This window comes from Phaethon aethereus, assembly GCF_964289735.1.
Source record: "Phaethon aethereus genome assembly, chromosome: 4".
Taxonomy (NCBI): Eukaryota; Metazoa; Chordata; class Aves; order Phaethontiformes; family Phaethontidae; genus Phaethon; species Phaethon aethereus.
The window spans coordinates 9,092,396-9,111,022 of NC_138578.1; positions in this window are offsets into that span (position 1 = coordinate 9,092,396).

The window sequence follows — 18,627 nt, forward strand, 5'->3', positions numbered from 1 at the left end:
ACTCTGTGTTTGTACTGTCCTACATATCCAGATCCAGATACAAAATATCAATTAATTAAAACTCTTTTACGAACTCCCAACTGTTTGGTTAAGGTAAAACATGGGTAAAGCTGTACCAATCCTGATGCAACTTTCACCATAAACAGTTTCTCTGATCTGAAGTAATGAGGTCATAATCCTAAGGAAAAATAAAGTCTCATTCAAATACCCAACAGGAAGGACATCATAAGAAAAAAAAAAGGCAGCATCAAGTGCTTGCTCCCTTTAAGTCAGCAAATCCTTACATGTTCAAGTATACTTGGTACCTGGAAGTCCCAAGTTTAAGTTGGCGTCGTGGTTTAAGTCTAAGGAATTTTCTTCTACCTTTCTAAAATCAAGGTCAAAATACACATAACACAAACCTTTTCATCTGTAAAGCAGAGGTGAGATCAGAGACTTCATTATACATCTCATAACCATCAACCTAGCAGCCATACAGCTGTAGTCGTCCCTCTCTCAAAGTACTTCTGGAAAATTAAAAAGACTTCATAAGTTTATCATACTTCATGGAACAGGAAACATTCTGAGGTCTCAAACTTTCTGAAGACAGGAATGTAGTTTCTTGACCAGTTCTACTAAGGGGTTCAAAAGTCAATTCTTTTAAGACTTCTGAAGGCATCTTTACATAGAGCCCTTTTAAGAACAAAAGCCTACTTCTACATTGCCTTTGCATATTATTGTAGAAAGTCAGCACATAGCCATGAACCTGGGAGCAAGGAAGTGCTTTCAAGCTCCAGTTTAGACACAGCAATGCAGACCAAAGTGGTCCTCAAATCTATACTGAGGGCAGGATAGGCACAGCTGGAATTCCTGTGCAGAGAGCCGCTTGCAGCTTCACACAGCACATGCCATGTTTCAGGTTTTTCCCCCAGACGGTACAATCAGCTTCCTGAATATATCAAATTAATTTCTATTTAATAAACATAAGAGAAACTATCCCTTGTGGTATCCCTGCTGCATCAATCAACATCCCATATTAGATATACCGTGTACATTGCATTTACTGGTCTGCAATTTTCTGTCACCAAAGTCACTTATGCAGAATAATTACACATGTTGTTCTAACTGTGAAAGGCATAGCAAAAGGCCAGCTTAGTTAATCTAACTACCTCAGTGCCAAGCTCAAGGAAGGGCTAGCAGAGCTCTGTCCCCACTGTGTTAAATAGAACCTCACTCTAAAAATCAAGGAAAAGCAGCAGTCAGAGGAATTCAACAGCCAGATTTGCCTCCAGCCACAAATGGGCAAATACAGCCAAAAGCACTCCCGTTACATGGCCTCGCATTTCTGCTACTCACCTACATCAACCAGTGGCTTAGCAAAGAACCAGAAAGACAAGGATTTTAGCCTCAATACAGAGGTATTACCATCCGCTGAATAAGCAAAATATCAAAGAACCTGCTACTCAGATGCAACTAAACTGCTTACCATAAACATAAGCCTCTTGGGATAGGAGGCAGTACTTTCTCAAGATACAATCTTGGAGCTAGAACAAACACCTTTGAAGGAAAGATAGATAGCCACAAACCTCTGCACCTTTCTCTCCCGCTGTGTATCTTAAGCCTCCTCTCTAAGATGAACATAGAGCAACGCACAAAGACTTTTTTCAAGACAACCTAAACTACGCTATCACATCCTCTAGAAAGTGACCAAAAAGAAACCATACCATATCATAGGAACCAGCCTCATGGTGATGAGGAGGACAATAAGATACCTTTTTCCAGAACAGAGTAGAGAAGGCCAAGGGGGTACTTTATTCAATAGACAGGGTACAATTATCCAGCTACAGGTCAATGCAAGTAAAGCAAATGGATCAGACAGTGTATCTGGGAGGAATACATACCCTATTTGCTCCCAGGCAACACAGGAGGGTGTTCCATGGAAGAGCACATTCAGAGGATGTCACTAGTAAGTAAAGGAGCACCCAAGGATCAACGTTAGGAGATTGTAGCATACAGGATTTAGACATAGGATGATGATAACTCTTTTGCTTAGGGCTGTCATGTCCTTCATATTTCTTAGATACTTTTACACCTGCAACAAATGTAAATGAGAATCAGAGTTTTTAACATTCAAAATACAAAACCCACTCTACACAGCTAGAAGCAGCAGTCAGTCAGAGAGACAGAAGGCGGCACTGGAATACACTGGAACTCATTTATTTCAGATTTTGAGAACCCAGAGGACATCTCTAACTGTTCTGCACGTGGGTTGGATGAGACAGAAGTACCAGCAGTCTTTAAGCCTAGTCTGGAAACTTTGGTCTCTGAAACAGGAACATGTAGCCTTTCTGGTTCATTCACTTTGTTGGTAGTTTTGATGTTTTCTGATTAAGCAAGAGCTTTGTTGAACTTTCTCCTTTCCATTTTGTATTTACAAAACATACAAGTATATTTTTCTCTTAAGTTTTGCACAGAGGAACAGTTCTCTCACTAACTTCCAAGATATTTAAAGGCCTTTTATCCTTGAAACGGATATTTTTAGTTTGAAATATATATACTACTTCTCTTTCTAGCATGCCTGAAATGCATTGGATTAATTTAAATCATAATTCTAGCTATGTATAGTTCAAGCTGTGTATAGTTCAAAGCTAGAAAAGTGCAAATGAAACCTTACAGTTGTACAAGGCTGATTTCTTTACATTTGTTCAACAGCCTGTCCCAATTAAGGGGAGATGCCCTGTACTGAGATGTCCAAAAGTGTCCACAAGGTGTGGGACAGATGAGAACTTTAGACTATCCGAACCAAAATTTGTAACTTGGTGTGCTAAAGCAGCAGCTGCAAGGTTCTTATATTTAGGTACATTTAGATAAGCATAATTTAGGTCATTAGCCTATGTTACAACAGTAGAGGTACAAAAACACAGTCCATGGTTATTCAGGCAAAAGAAGTAAGATCCAAACTAAACCACAAGTAGTATCATTGCACAGTAAATTCTCTCACCTGATACTTTGTGCAGAGTAAGGGTAGGCTTGTACTGATGAGCCTGTCAGCCTAGCAACTACAAGACCATATCACTCAGCTTACAGTGGGAGGATCATGTTCCTGCACAGCCAGTTACACATCCAATTGGTCGTAATCAGTTCAAGGCAAAGTCTTCTTAAATTATAGAGAAGAGCAAAAATGTTTGTATACAGCTCTGAAGAAATACTCAGATTGTTCAAAACAGAAACGTTCCTTTTGGCTTGATTAAAGAGGAACAACTGTTAACTTGCTGAAGCGAGGAGTACCAAACCTTTGCTCAAAGGTATGAAAGGATAGGTACGCTTGTTTTCTGTGGGGGTTTTTTGGTTGGTTGGTTTTTTTTCAAACATATTAAAGTCAACAATCTAGGGTGAAAAAAAAAAAGCATGATGAGAAGCCCATTAGTCTTTTCCTTGCATAAGATAAGTATATTAATACACTTCATTCAGGTTCTGATCTCAGTTGAGTTCCTGATTAACTCATTTTTACTATCAGATTTCAACAAACACATGAGGTGCTTGTGTAAGCAGTAAGAAATGCAGCAAGCAGTGCGAACACTACAAATAACTTTGCAAGCAATGAATCAAACTAAGTTTATGCATTTGTCATTCCACTATGTAGCCACAGTGGTGGTAGGAATATGTGAAGTTTTGTTGCCTCTGTTTCTGGATGGGCATGTTAGTAACAACTTCATTTTTCTGCATCTTTTAATGTGTCTTCAAGAGACAGTCAAGTTGGAAAAGCTGCCATCAGTAGGATGAACGATATATTAAGTATAGCAGATGTTAAGTAAAAAAAGCAAGTTCCTGTTTTAGCTGTAGAATAGTCTGTAGCCTTATAGACTTCAGGAGCATTACATGAACAAGCCCGGTCCCTTTGGAATTGTTCTCCGATTATGCAATACATCAAAAGACAACATCCATGCAATTATTCTAATAATTAAAATTCATTAAAAATACAGCCAATTACTGATTGCTTTGAGATGCAGCAGACTCCAGATGCACACAAAATTCTTCATTAGTACAGGCATATATTTATTCTGTAACAACTACAAAAGGCATTTGTGCACAGCATTATTAATGGGGTCTGCTCAAGAAGTAAGTAGGTACCCAGAACACACACACAAAAATGCAGCAATGAAGAGGTTTCACATACTTCATAGGAATTTTAAACTTTATATATGATTAATCTGGACAGGTTGAATTTATCTGGACAAGCTGGATCGATGGGCCAAGACCGATTGTACGAGGTTCAGCAAAGCTCAGTGCTGGGTCCTGCACTTGCATCTCAACAACCCCATGCTGCAAGCCGGGCATAAAAGGACCTGGGGGTGCTGGTTGACAGCCAGCTGAATATGAGCCAGCAGTGTGCCCAGGTGGCCAAGAAGGCCAACAGCATCCTGGCCTGTATCAGAAATAGTGTGGCCAGCAGGAGTAGGGAAGTGATTGTCCCCCTGTACTCGGCACTGGTGAAGCTGCACCTCAAGTACTGTGTTCAGGTTTGGGCCCCTCACTCCAACAAAGGCACTGAGGTGCTGGAGCATGTCCAGAGAGGGGCAACAAAGCTGGTAAAGGATCTAGAGAACAAGTCCTGTGAGGAGCAGCTGAAGAAACTGGGGTTTAGTCTGGAGAAAAGGAGGCTCAGGAGAGATCTTATCATTCTCTACAGCTACCTGCAAGGAAGTTGTAGCAAGGTAGGTGTCAGTCTCTCCTCCCAAGTAACAAGCGACAGGACAAGAGGATTTTCTCACAGGTAACAAGTGATAAGATGAAACAGCCTCAAGTTGTGCCAGGGGAGGTTTAGATTGGCTATTAGGAAAAATTTTTTTCACCGAAAGGGTTGTCAAGCACTGAACAGGATGCCCAGGGACATGGCTGTGTCACCACCCCTGGGAGTATTTAAAAGACCTATAGATGTAGTGCTTAGAGACATGGTTTAGTGGTGGACTTGGCAGTGTTAGGTTAACAGTTGGACTCAATGATCTTAAAGGTCTTTTCCAACCTAAATGATTCTGTGAGTTCAGAGAGAAGATAAGACAGAGATCATTCTGAACTATCTGGTAATAAGAACTCATACTTTCTTCCACTCTACATGCAAAAAAAAGTGAATTAATTAGAATTAGACCAAGTTACTCCAAACTAACAAAGATCATTTTCATAAGGCAATAAGCTTCTTTACAAGGCCTTGTCTTCAGGAATACTAGTTAGGTTTACTGGTTTGAATTAAACTGCACCAAGTAAAATCCCAGTAAACAGTTCCACATTTTCTCCTCTTAATCTGCTAGTATGCTTTCTTTTCACTAGGATTTTACTCTATGGTAGTAAAGCCACAAGTAACCTCATGTTAGCAACCACAAGTTCAGAACAGCCTTTTCTGCTAGGTCTCGACAATGAAGTAGGCAAATACATGGATTTATCACTAGAATAGTTTTGCACAAGGTATTCAAAAATTTGAGAGGGCTTTTTTTTGGTAGGGTACTATAGTGTCCTTTGTAGGTCAAATTCTCTAAGACTGAAAAATGCAGTGAACAGATTTTAAGGAAATAATCAGTACAAAGACCACTAATTTAAGAGCTGTAATATTTTCAGAACAAATGGATCATTTCATGTTCTTCAAGAAGATTAACAAGGCAGCAAACCATCTCCAAAGGAAGTCAGAAAAATTACTGAACCTTTTAAGCCTATGTATTATACAGTTGGTTTTCACATACTGAAACTTTGTTGCACATTATTTGGCTACTCTCTTTTCATTTGTCAAATTACAATGTGTTTTCCTCTCAAAAAATCTGACCTAGGTATATGACAGCACATTGCTCTAAGTTTCACACAGATCTTGCAATTTATCCAGAGCTGATGCAGCGAGCAATACATCAAATGACACATTACACTGTATAATACTGGTACCACAGGACTCAGGAATTCTACTATTTTATCTCCTTCCCCTACCCAGAAACTACAATCTGTCACTGAGAAAGGCAATGCTACCCAAAAATAAACAGAAGAAACATACACTTAAGCTAGTCAGTAAAATAGGATATTCTAGGTCATCATTAGAAGTGAAACAGAACACCACTGTGTTCACGTTACTCTATATTCTGTCTCTGAATATGAAAATCATGGCTGTCAGACTGAACATGATTAGAGGTAACTCAAAAAAATCTCCCAGAACTCCTCTACAGACAGGCAAGATCAGAAGCCTCCAGCTCAGAGGACTCACATCTTCAGTAGTACTACACTGCCCTGCAAATCCAATACCAAGAGAAAACACCCTTAACAGTTCCCTCAGAGGGAAAGGAAAAAAAAGAAAAAAAAGAAAAAAAAGAAAAAGGTCTTCTGTGCAATGGTTTCCTCGTTCTTCAACTGACAGATTTCACAGGAATGCTGATGTTCACATGGGAAGAAAAAAAATATTTCCCTAAATGAAAGTATTAGGAGGTGGTGTTCTCATATCACACTGCATTGGTTGATCTGTCAGAATAGCTGATTTCCTGAAAATCAGCTCAGTACAGATTTTTTCTTAAATCATGTGGCTCTCAAATCGCTAACAGATACCTAATTTGAGTCTCTCCTTTCTTCTCCTACTTTACTTTTTAACACTGTACACCCATGTGGTGGATTCACACTGTTTTCCAGCTAATGCAGACCCTTGTCAGTGACAGATCTCCAGGCACCCTGCAGCTTGTCTTAATGGGAAGCATGAGTTTCAAATCAAGGCATCAAAAGAACAATTTTCTCAGAACATTATCCTGTAAGGGGTCCCTAAAGCAGCTTTCCCCTCTGGGTTTCAACAACCTCAACTAAAGCAAAATTCCTACAGTTCAGCTTGTGATAGAGATACACCACTATTTTGGACAAGCCTTGTAGATAAAACATGCAAGTGAACCTCACATAACTCTAGATCAGGACTTCGCATTGACCAAGAGCTCTGTTCCGTCACATCCAATTTCCACAATCCTACCTAGAAAGATTTAGAGGGCATCCATGGCTTGACTGTGGCTTAACCCTTGAGTCTGACTCAGAAGCCAAGAATTTCTCTTCTCCGTTTCCATTTCCTGCTTGATTTTGGCAGGCCAGTGTGGAGTCCCTATAGAACAAGGCCCACATATATCATGTGCTTCTATCCTGACCACTTAAAATTTTCCTTTTCCTTCAGGGGTTCTCCTGCCCTCCCTTCAGAGTAAATTCTGTTGGATAACTGCATGGTTCAGGTAGGGAGGATTGTCTGCTTTTTAAAAAACAAAAAGCAATTCTAGACAAAGAGTAATGTTATACTACTATGATCATGAGTCAGCTGAGAAGCGTTACAGAAAATTCTGGTGTTCACAGGCAGATTGGGCTGGCTCTTAGTGGCATAACTACTCAACAGTTCACTGGGGAAAAAAAAAAATTAAGAGTTACTGGATCAGCTCAGAAAAAAAGAAAAAACATTCCAAACAACCATCTACTTCCTGAGCCTTCAAACATGCCAAACAGACATGTTGCTCAGTTCCAGTTTTATGCCTTTGCTGATCTTCCACCAAAAAAAGTGTTATTTTTGTGCCAATCTGCAAGGAAAGTCATTCCTATCTTTTATGTTAAAAAGTTTCAGCATGAAACATTTCATATAACAGGAAGAAAGACTGAGGAGGTTCTGTTACAAAATGACTAGTTTGCACCTTACCTTTTGCTAGTTACCAGCTGGCCCATTTAAGTACTGCAAAGACTCCAGGCCTCTCCAGTATCTGGATAAGGCAAGCAAGCCCTTAAAACAAGGGGAAGCTGCAACGCTGTCTACCAGCAGCTATTACTCAAGTGACAGCAATGACACATAACTGCCATCCTTCTATTCCCAACTATGCCCAAAGAACAAGCCTAAGAGCCTGGACCACACCTTTGCCTTCATCCCAGTTTTCTGTATAAACTGACAGGCACATTCTCAACCTATATAAAGTTGCAGGATCTCGAACATCTGGGATTTTTTCATGTTAGCCAGTTCCTGGCCTTATGTACAGTTCACCAAGGCTCTCAGTTTAAGGCCAGAAGAAAAAATAGCTCTGTCCCTAATATAACTTATTTTGCTGAGAGTATTTTAATGCTGGGAACCTTGAGAACTGAAAGTACTTTAATAACTGTTAAATATTGGGTGTTTTCTAAGCGTGTACAAAGTTTTCTAAAGTTTTTGACCCTGGTTCCTGCTGGAGTTACTGAGACCCAATATATAATGTGAACTAGGACGTATCTGGGAACCACCCTACAAGCATCTTCCAGTTCAAGAAATTACTGTGAACAAGGAAAAATGACCTCTTTATAATTTTATCACTACTTCATTTGACTTTCACATTCTACTTACAGCAAACCCTGTCAATGAACTCTTACTTCAATTAGCACTGAATGAGGCCATCAGCCTGATAAACATGGCTCAAATCAGTGAAAATAACACCAAGCTTCCCGTGTCCATTGAGCATGTCATCAATGAAAAGGACGTAGCTAGACATATATAGATACTCACAAATGCTATTATAAAAATCATCAGCAATGGGTAATGAAGGTTTGCTCTATCACTCACATCTCTGGAGACAAAGCCTCCTTTCTGTGAGCTCACCTTTGACTATGATCACACAGCTAGAAGTACTTCCAAATCAGAGTCAACACGTGCAGGTCATTATCTTCCACTTGGAAAGATGTCATAAGCACATTTATTATTCAAAGCCTGCCCCTTTGAAGCTTCCCACTTGTAAAGCCAGGGATGCAGCAAGTGTTGCATGATTCTGACAAGACATCACTGAGGTCTGTACTCAAGACCTGTGGTTTTGACATATCTTTCCTTCTCCCAAAGTATTGCATGTTTTACTCCCCAATTACATTCAGCGGGACATTCAAAATGGTTTTCATGGCTTTCAAAAGCACTTTGAACTGATGCTATGGCCTGCGTTTATGGGTTACCATTAAAGGATATGCTCCTGCTTTGATTTAAATTCTTTTTTCCTTCCTCATTTTAAACATGGCATCAGTGCAAGACACAATGTATTCATCTAACTGCCTTACACAGAGCTGAGCAGAAAAGGCACCAACGTTCCCACAGAAGACCTCGCTTTTGTCATATCAAAGGATTCCAGGCAGAGGACAGAAAATATTCAGTCCATTTAATGTTGGAGCAAATTCAGAGAGGTTTGGAATCTCATTTCATAAATTGCTGTAAACTAAATGGATGCACCATAGTTTACTGAATAACTGAAACTGTCCCTATGAGCAAGTCATTACTCAAATCCCAGAAACTACATTAGATCGCTACTGGTAATATTAAAACGTCTCCAAATTTCACCTAAGGCACACTTTCATATAGGTTAACAAAGGCCAAATTTATCCCTCAATTATTTACGTCTATATCTTCCTTATTTTTCTGCCCTTCCAATGACTAAATCTACCTGGGCCACTGCATAATTCCCAAGAACTGGGCATTCCCAACCTGTCTTGAAACATTCCCCAACATCTGCATTTTCTGAAGGCTCTTTTTCTGAGTATGAAGATTAGAGCTTACTTGGAGATTTCGCTCTTCAGGGTTCTTCTTTAAGAGGACATATTTTCTTTGTTTCTCATGGGGTAAATGGGAACACAGAGAGAGGAATTAAGTTGCTCAAGTTTCTTGTTGCATATCCACAGCAATGCTTGGGAATAAAACATCTGACCTGCCAATCTCCCCACCCATTTAATGATAAGAAAAATAATCATGAATTAATAGCAAGCTGTAGACTTAAGCATTATTTATTTCATCTGCTGACTTAGGGCGCTATCCTTCTCCAACAGAAATTAACGGTAAACTCCCACCGAGTTCAGCAAGAGCAAGATTAAATCCCTGGTTTCTTTCCTCCCACCAGCTTCCTTAGAAAACCTGACAAATCATGAAAGCTTAATGACTATCTTTCACTTAGAAATAACGGCCAAAAAAAAGTGTTCACAACAGTCATTGTGTATTTCTTTTCCCATTCCTTGAGCAGGCTTCTGATTTTTACTTGGAAAACTCAACAGGAAAAATACGCAAAAAAAACACCCAAGACACAATTGAAGTCTGACCAACACAGAAAGCCTGTCTTGGACTTAATTTTACAAAGCAGACACTTGCATTTAGGATACTTCTAAAATCACCTTAACTGAAGTGAGAACTGCTTTCCTCCCCCGTTGTCGCTCCCCTCCCTGCCCTTTTTCAGACTGATCTGTGCATACGCCATGGGGACTGCCAACATGGAACATCCCACTGACCTTGGCAATTGGCAGCTGTCGTCAATCACTTCATAAAATCCTGTGTGTCAGCTAGAAACCAGTTGTGTTTCTTAAGAAAGTCAATCTGCTAAAGAGTTTAAGTCATGAATCCATTCAAAACACAAGAAAAATTCATTTGGATGAAATCTTACTTTATGCCTGATTTTCTTTTTTTAATGGTTAACAACAGAGTAGAAATTCTTCACTCTCATTACGCAAAGCTGCTTGCAAACTCTTCAGTGTACGTATGGTGGTATATAGAGGGCAACTCTTCATTCACTGGTGAAGATTACCACAGGTATCCCTAGTCATTATACCCACGTTAGCAACATGCGTACAGCATATAGTTCCCAACTTGTTTCAGACAATTAATCTGACCTAAACATGAAGTTAATGACCAGTGATGGGTGACACTCATTTAATTGTTGCCATTATAAGCAACAATCAGACTTCTTCAAATCACTCTTGCAATCAGTCCATACGCCAACATCTTTTATTGATTATAAATTCAAGCAAACTGAGACACCAAGATGCCAGCTCCCCTCTGCATATCAGATCTCTTGGTATAGCTATAATGTATGCAGTGTACAGTGGGAAACCATAGCTATCAAACAAAATAGAAGCAAACATATCTCTGTCCAAATTGAGTATCAGACTGAACTGATATTACCAAACACACAACTAAACAAATGAGACACTTTTTAACCCGAGGCTGAACTTCGGCAGAATGAGATCAGCATAGAAAGTCATTCTTTCCATAATTATTTCCTCTTTAAAAATAATGTGTCAATGGATTTCTTTGGCCAATTTACTTGTTATTGAGACTGTATATTCTACTCTCTGTCCCCAGGTAGTCCTACGAGCATAATTTAAGTGATTTGTTAACCTTTCACATACTTAATCTGTCCCACGATACTAAGAGTTTTTCCACTCCACCCTTTGGATAAATCAAAATGAAAGAATTTTAAAATATGCAGATCAAACATAACAGAGGGAAAAATAAGAAGGAGTAAGAAATATGAAGGTACATCGAAGAGACAAAGGAAGAAACTGAAGAAAGAAGCTAACAGAGAACAAGTGAGGATAACAAAGACATGACTCACTGGAGTCATGAGTCTTGAATGAGTGAAGAGGTCTGTGCAGGTAATCTACAATAAAATCTGATTACAAAAGGACTTTTACTACCTTGAATACATTGCAACACCTTTTAGAAGTAGGATAATAAAGCAGAAGTTTGCCTCTTAAAACTTCATTTGACTCCTACAGCAATCTACAGGAATTAACACATTACAAAGTACAATAATAAAACAGGTTTCCATTCACAGGATGAGGGAAGATGATACGGTATTTTGCACACTTCTACCGTAAAATGAGATTACTGTGAAAGGTACCTTCTTAGGGTTCAACAACACATTTCCATTCTCACCTAGACAAATAAAAGCATGTAATGCAGGCAAGGTATCACACCTCACAGATGTTTGTCCATGTTAAAGTTACTCTGAGGCAGCATCAAAGACTGAGTTAACTTGTCTTTACTAGATTGTACATTCTGTTAGATTTCTAAATTTGTGATCTGATTAGTGTCTGGTGAGAAGGTTTTTTGGTTGTTTGTTTTTTTTTTTTAATTGGATTTAGGCTGGGAAAGGATGAAATGTCAGATTCATTTCCAACTTCTATCTGTCAAAGAAATGTTGAGTTCTCCTGGAATGAACAGGAGGAAAAGGAATTGGCAATAGCTAACCACTAGTTTCAACAGCAAGGATGGGCATGTATTTGTTTTCTCAGTGTATTCCTGATGAGGAAGGCAATAGATTCAGAATTGTTGTGGTTTGATGGTACTTCATCACTGTGATAGTCTTTGAGGAAAAGTTTCAACCAACAACTTGCTAAATCCATCACCACTTAAACACAACAGTTTATCTTTCCTCTCATCAAACTTTATATTGTATTTCTACATTAGATGCTTATTACTGATAGGTGAAAACTGCTTCTGGAAGGTGAAAGTAATAGCTTTTAAATGCAACTGTGTCAGATTTTCACCGATTGCCCTCATGTCTTTGAGTTAGGATATGGGAGTTTATTTCTGGCTTGAACAAGAAACCTGTGAGAAAACAAAGCATCACTTGCACAGAGCCTAAGCTTTCTCACCTGTACAATAAAACTAACAGACAATCTGGCTTTTTCCTAACTGGATGCTAGAATCAGTTTCAAATATCACAGTTAATGGCTGCAGAGCAGGGGGGAGCCAACTGACTTGCAAAGAACTGCAGCTATTAACACCCATGAATGCTGTCATATCAACTCAGGGTTGAAGCTCAAAGTTGAGCTCAGCTCCACACACGTGTACATGAATGATATCCACAGTCACAATCTGACTCTAATCTCACATGCCTCAGACTCTGAAGTCTGCTTCGTGCTTCTAATTGGTACTTACCATCAATCAGTACACAATTTGTTCAGGCACTTGACTCTGGGGAGCGGAAAAAAACACAAAACAAAGCAAGCCCAGGCCTCAAATTCAGCACCTTGACAGACACTGACACGAGCTCTAGTAAGAAAACAGACAAGCCATGTGCTCTAACAGGAGAGTCCCTTGGTGTTTGGCTGATTTGCTACAATTAAAAGTTAATTTCTATATGGGTAAAAAAACCTGCCGTTAGGCACCTAGAATGAAGAGGTTTTTTCTGTACGAATACATGTAAACGAGACCACTTCCAGATCGCAGGGTAGATATCCTCTGCCACAGAGCATATGGGCCTGTGGACTGCAGTAAAGCTCTCTTCAGGCATAAATGCCAATTCCATCTCAATGCAAACCAAGGCAAAAGGAAAACTTCCTTGCCTTACCTTTTTCACAGAATAAAAGCTATATATACTCTGAAATAAAGAGTACCTTTCTCATGTGTACGTATTTATACATGGTCTTTAATTTATACTACACTTTTTTTATTCATGAAAAATGTTAGAAGTTTTCAAAAACCTGCCATATTACAAATTTCCAGCTTATATTTCACTGCAATCTTTATCTCACCCTGCTGCATTTATCTGTATTTCTAGCACCCTTACAATATGACATGTATTAGCAGTGTACTAACATTAACAAACAGAAAACACACGTGATGTCACATATAGTGTAACACTGCAGCTGATCTCAGAGACCCCTGGAGACAAGATTTTGCATTAAGCACTAGAAAAAGCTAGCTAAATAGCTGAATTAGGTACCTTGTGCATACAACATATCCATTGACTTTTGCAAAAATTCTGGGGAACCATAAATTCCAGCTCAACCCAAGTAACAGCAGTTTCTGTGTATCAGAATCACCTGCAGTGTTTACGAAGTTGAATAACCTCTTTTCTGACTCTAAATCATACCCCTTTTCTATTAGAACTACAGTTTAATATCTATCAACCAGAACGCAAATACATGAACAATCATAGTTTTGCTAAACTGGAGCCTGACTCTATTGCCCAGATAGCCACACAAGGTAAGTAAAAATGCTTCTTCCACACCCTCTTAAAAACTGAAGTTGTCCCTAATCATCACCATGCATGTGACGTCCCTCCCCTTAGCATCCCTGATCTCTCACTATTGTCTTACAATCAGACCACAGGATATACTTCAGGCTGAGCTAACAGCCAGGCTACATGCCCTGTAAAAATTTCCCCTCTCATCACTCTGCAAGCCTCAAAACAATGCTGTCTACATCATAAACAGCATGTATACTTTCATTAAGCTTGTTAGTTGATCAACAGTCACACTAGAGCCATTGCAGATGCAGTCTCTGGTTTATTACAGAAACACAAACTTATCACCAACCTAAGATAAGCAGACCTCAAGCAATGCACTAACATTTCCCTGCCTGTGCTTTGCTGTCATTCGAGAACACACACCTCTGCCACTATGTACATCCAGTTTAAGCATATGTTTATAATTAAGGTCTTCAAAATAAAAAGAGGGTATGTGACTGTACCCTGTAGGGCATGGAAATTACACCAGTAGAGAAGCACAGCTCAAGTCCAAGGAGCAATGATGGTCTACACAATGAGCAATGCATTTCTCATTCCAAAACATCCCTTCTATTTATTTCAATAGCAAGGAAAGAAAGGAAAATTATATCTAGAAATTCAACATACCCGGTATCATTGCCTAACTGTTCATTTGAGAAACAACACAGAGGATTTTTTAAAGCCATACCTCTGAGACGATGGGAAAGAGACAGAGGACTTATGCTTTGAATTCCTTACCACAAAAACTATGCATTTCTGCAGAGGAAATAGAAGGCCAATATGACAAGACTGTGACATGAAGTCACACAGAATTGACATTACCTGACTCTTGGCTTCAGGAAAGCTCCAAAGCAAAAAGAGATGTCCTGTGGAAAAGGAAAGTAAACAAAAACTTAAAAAAATATATTCTATCATTGGCAAAAGTATTCTTTAACCAAGGTTATCAAAATAATTTTGAGAGAACGAGCGCAAGTGGTATTTTGCAGGGTAACGCTGCTGCTCTCTGCTCACCTCAGATGTGTTGTCAGACTTCAGCACAAAAGGCAACAGCCAGTTTAGAAACTGCTCCAGTCTATTAACCACTCTGCGACTCAAGTACTACAGCAACACTTGGTGGTCTCTTAGCAGCTGTATGCAACATTATTTCCTTTGTACACAACCTTTTTCAAGATTGACAGGTTTATCTGGGCTGAGAGATTATACAAAAAGATGCTTTATCCACCCGTGTAACACAACCACAATGGAGAAAAATGAAAATACATACTTAGAGAGAGCAACATCCTAATTTGGATAAGTCTACTGAAACAGAAAAATGCAGCAATGTTACTGAAAATACAACCTGCAAATGCCTGGTTACAACTATCTGCTCTCTTTTGTGTGCAAAACTGCTCTCACAGGTCAGGCTCTAAAAGTGACATTCCAGCCTGAGATGGAAAAATATATAGAACATTAACATGCCTTGGGCTACAAGGTCATGGACCATTTATCAAGTTACGAAAATTGTTGTCTGTTCCACCTCTGCTGAGAAGCTTCACAGGGGAAGGAAGAGGGACACAGAGTCATTAGCAGCGACGACTAATTTGAATGGACCATTTTATGATGAGGAAATTTGCCTGAACTTTGGTCAAAGAGTTTACTCTCAGACATTTGTGTTTGGGAAGTGAGAAATTCCCAAACACAAAACAGAGAATCCAAGGGGAAGCCGGGGACCTGTAAGTCAGGAAAGACCCTCACAAAGCTTGATGCAGGAAAGAAGTGAGATTTCATGGGTGCTAAGACAGTATGCTGATCCAACCAAAGGCAGTGAGGGCAACCTGAGCTAGAAAGTCTTCTTCACAGTGTTCTGACCTTTCATTCCTGGTCCCTGCCAGATTTCAGTGAAAATGTGCACGACAAATAAACACACTGAAATCTATACAACTATCCTGGAAATTCTTCACCATCCAACAATATTTTATACTTAAAAGTTGGGCTGAAAATGGAGAAATATCAACCATCAGTAGAATCAGCATTAACCTCCCCCACTAAAATGTAACTACTATTAGGCACCTTTCAAAGTTTTAGGACTATAATCAGCCTTCTGTTGAATCAAAGCAATTTCTCTGAGGTAAAAAGGCTGTGCAATGGCAATTAGGGTACAACATGGCCAAAACCAGGGTTTCCAATTCAGTTTTGCAACACCCTACCTGTCATTCAGAGAAAAAAACAACACAACTGCAATAAGACTGAAGCCACACTGATAATCCTAGAAATCCTAATGGAAATTAATAACTTTACACTTGCCAGCAATTTACTGAAGTCAAAGGCACCGCCCGCAGTCATAGAAGCTGTTAGTTCTGTTTAGTCAACACATTCAGAGTTTTGGAGGCACTTAATGTGTTTACCTAGTTTCATTTAGTTAGGATTTTACTCCACAAGGGACTGTATTTTCCACAAATTAAAAGAGCATTTCCAATGGTACTTAAAGCCATTTGAACCTTATCTCCCTTGGAAGCTCTAGAATCTTATCAGCTTTAAAATTAAAACAGTAAAACTAGACATTTGCATAAACCACAACTAACCACTCACATTACTTATTGGTGACATCACTAAACACTGTAAATACAGTACATGTAAGTACAGATACTAATATTGATTGCATGTGTCCTACTCAGTAAAAGCAATAGCCTTGTCTATAAGCTGTCTGGCAAATAGTTTACTCCCCCACAAAAACTATAGTTTTAATTCTGAGACATTTTACTGCCCGCTCCATTTTTGCATCTAATTGTGACTTTGAAGACTGCTTTAAAAATCCATGCAGTTTGGTTCAACTGAAAGAGGGTTGGACTCACAGACTTCAGATACAGACACACACAAGCTACTATGTAAGCTGCTCAGTGAAAAGCGATTATACGCATGTTTTTACCCCATGGGAAATGCAGAGTCATTTAAAGGATTAAACCTTGCAAAGCAGGAGAGGTACAATACCTTTTATGCAGTTCACAATACAGAACAGCTCATGTTGCAGCTAACCAGGCAACAACTTTTTCACAGAGCTGTTCCCTGAATTTGCACAGGCCTCCAGCAGGTAAGATGCCAGGTAATACTACCACAAGCACAGGCAGTATTTCTTGAGACAAAGATGCTTCAGCTCCACAAGAAAATCCAGCAATCTACATACTCAAAGACTCTAAGATCACACACACAAGCAAAATACATGCTTTGAAACACATTCTAGGATGTCTATGTATCTGTCTATCTGACATTCTCCTGTGCTGTAATTAACTACTCACTGAAGTCTGCAGTCTGTAGCCTCAGGCCTTTCGGAAGTGAAGTTCAGAGACTTAAGCAATGCACTAGATCACACACCATCAACATCACGTTCTGTTAACTAAATCTGAGAGAAGAAAGCTGCTCTGGTGCAAGGCCAAGCATATTCAGTTACTGGTTACACTCATTACACTGCAGGAAGAAGCCCTTGCCACAAACAGATTCCGTGTACCTAGATCTGGGAAATATCCAAGGAAAGTTGCGCAGCACAGAGCCTCAAAAGGTAAAGAAAATAAGACAGGAACAAAGTTATTTTCAGAAGTATATATCAACACAGGTTATAAAAAAGAAGCTGTTACTTCATCAGAGCCCAGCAAACACAGGAAAAAAACAGTTTAAGAGCCAAATGAGAAAGTCCGAATGGATATAAAAGAGAAGTACTTAGAGAAGTATATAGCAGATGTGCTGAAATCACAAATGCATTTTGTAGGAAAAGCAGTAAGAGCTCATGATGCGTGCTGTATGAAGGAGGACAGTAGTGATAGCCTATAGCAGATTTGCCTAAAGCAAGCTTAAGTTGTCCCAGGTGAATATACCAAGCAATTGGTTTGGCAACCACTGCAGCATCTTCTCCTGCTCTCCTTGCAAATGGCAAAGTCTGGGATTTTACTGAACATTTCTCTTTTTTTCCTAGTGACTTTCATAGCCAACTTTGGGGATTCTTTATATAACTCCAAGAAACAGGTTGTAATATGTTCAGCTTGGATTTAGCTGCTTCACTTGGATGATGTGTGCTGAGCGTGAAAACTGTAAAAGCAGAGAGAAAAATACCACAATGCAAAACACACTTTGTCTTTCTAATGCATTTCCTTCTTGGTCTGACATTTCTCTGCTTTCAGCATGGATGACTTAGTGATCCAAGCTCTATTGCTAGCATTCCTATGTATCTAATAACCCACATAGTACATGAGTGTACAATCATATTTATACTAATCCAGAAATCACTTTACATTATTCAAGTCATTCTTTATGCTACCTGTGAGTAGCTGAAAGATATTTGATCCAGCAAAAGTTCTTTCAAGATAAAAAGTTAGCCCTTCAAAACTGCTGCAGACATTTGACTTTTACTAGACTGATGCATTGTATCACGTGACCATGGCTTTTAAAAACAAAACCAAACAAGGAAACTTTAACAAACAGGGCTGCCCTAGACACAGACTTACCATCTCATGGAGGCACGGACTTCCAAACAGACAAATCCAGGATTTACAAATCAACTTCACTGAATCCACTGACAACTCAAACAAGGCTCATTTCAGATAAACCAAAACAGATAGACTTGACAGACAGTCCCTGATGACAAGTACAGTTGTGAAGTTAAAATAGAAAAACTCTTTATAAGCCCACACAAGTTCAGCATCTAAACCCAAGCTATGCTCCACCATGTAAATTTAATTAGAAATTGGAGGGGGAAGGAACACACACAACACACCTCTGTGCGTTAATGTGAGACATTTTCCTATCTTACCAAAACAGAGATTACTAATAGAGTATAAAAACAGGAACAGTACGAGTCAAGTACAAAACAGACTGAAAATCTGAAAGAAAGTATTATTCATGTAATCTTGTGACGAGT